General features: G+C 35.9%; 1 non-coding gene across 1 annotated transcript; it reads left to right on the top strand.

The window, feature by feature from the left end:
• Window positions 1-1,432: 1,432 nt before the first annotated feature.
• On the top strand, window positions 1,433-1,539 carry LOC139845747 (small nucleolar RNA R71). Its single transcript, XR_011758506.1, has one exon. It is a non-coding gene; the product is annotated as a small nucleolar RNA R71 (small nucleolar RNA).
• Window positions 1,540-1,842: the final 303 nt, after the last annotated feature.

Below are 1,842 nucleotides of genomic sequence, written 5' to 3'. Positions count from 1 at the left end.
TTCTCCATTATCCCTCTAGGATATTTTACTGATCGATTGGCTAGTTGTATGCTGATTCGTGTTGGTTTCAATTCTCCGAGGTCTAATTTAGCGTATAGTGAATACGGCATTAAATTTATACTAGCACCTAAGTCTGCCAATGCTTCTATTGAACTTAGACTACCCAGAAAACATGGAATTGTGAAACTTCCTGGATCTGATAATTTTTCTGGTAGTTTATTCAACAGTACTACAGAACAATTAGCATTCATTGTAACAGCCGAGAGTTCTTCCATTTTTTTTCTATTTGTGATTAGATATTTCAAGAATTTGGCATACCTAGGCATTCCTGAAATCACATCAATGAAAGGAAGATTGACATTTATTTGTTTAAACATATCCAAGAATTTGGATTGCTCGGCTTCAAGTCTTTCTTTTCTCATTTTACTTGGGTAAGGAAGTGGTGGTTGGTATGGTTTAACATAAGGCTTAGCCTTAACTGTGTTATCTTCATTAACCATTTCAACTACCGGTTCTGTTTCCTTATCTTGCTCAGGCTGTGGTGCCTGTGTAGTAGGAGTAGAGTCATCAGAAATTACAGGTATTTCAGGTGGTTTAAGTGTAATACCACTTCTCGTGGTAATGGCTTTAGCTGTTTCATTCCGGGGGTTAGCATTTGTATCACTAGGTAAACTTTCCGGTTTTCTTTCACCTATCAACCTTGCTAGGTTGCTTACTTCTTTGTTCCAGATTTTGAATAGAAGCTTGTTGATTTCTAAATGCTTGAGCATTTTGTTCATTGGTTTGTTTCTGAGATGTGAAAAATTGAGTTTGAGATTCAACTAGCTTCGACATCATATCTTCTAAATTTTGCTTTTTATCATCGGTTTGTGGTGGTTTAATTGGAAAAATAGGTCTTTGCTGATTGTAAGTATTATTGGATACTTGTTGATTGCTAGGACCTTGTTGGTTGTTGTATGGAACATTTCGGTTATAATTCTGATTTTGATTGTAGTTTGGTCTTGGTGGTTGATAATTACTTTGATAATTATTTCCAGGCCTTTGGTTCATGTATGAAACATTCTCTCTTTGTTCCATTGTTTGTTAAATACTGAGACAGTCTTTTGTCAAATGTGGTCCTCCACACTGCTCACAACTAATTCGTATTGCGTGAATATCTTTAGTCATCTTTTCCATTCGTCTCTTGAAAGCATCTATCTTTGCGGAAATGGAATCAAAGTCGTGGCTAGAATCGGCTCTAGCCGCTTTAGATGATCTAACAATGTCTTTTTTTTTATGCCACTCATGTGAGTGGGAAGCAGTGTTATCAATAATTTTGTAAGCTTCAGTTGCGGTTTTCTTCATAATGGAACCACCAGCTGCTATGTCGATGTCTTTTCGTGTAGTAAAATCGCATCCTTGGTAGAATATTTGTACTATTCGATAAGTATCTAAACCATGTTGCGGACATCCTCTTAACAACTTTCCAAATCTTTTCTATGCCTCATATAATGTTTCATTTGATTTTTGTGTGAACGTAACTATTTCTCCTTGAAGTCTCACAGCTTTAGATGCCGGAAAGAATTGTTTAAGAAAATTTTCAACTAATTTTCTAAAGAAAAATCAACGGTGACAATATTAGCTAGATGTCTTGATCGAGTTACAGGTGGTGAACGTATGAAAGGTGGTGAACGTTTTGCTCGGTGCATTCACAGAATATCCTATAAGTTATAAAAATAAAAATTATATAAGTTATCGAATTAATAGACTTTTTTGATTTTGTCCACGTTTCGAATAGCCAATAGATGCAGCAGGTAGCCAAGACCCTTTAAATCGGAAGCCCACAACTCGCCACTAACAAAT

Source organism: Rutidosis leptorrhynchoides, chromosome 4, assembly GCF_046630445.1.
Source record: "Rutidosis leptorrhynchoides isolate AG116_Rl617_1_P2 chromosome 4, CSIRO_AGI_Rlap_v1, whole genome shotgun sequence".
Lineage (NCBI taxonomy): Eukaryota > Viridiplantae > Streptophyta > Magnoliopsida > Asterales > Asteraceae > Rutidosis > Rutidosis leptorrhynchoides.
The sequence above is the reverse complement of the archived record's forward strand: the minus strand, read 5'-3'. Positions and strand labels throughout refer to the sequence as shown.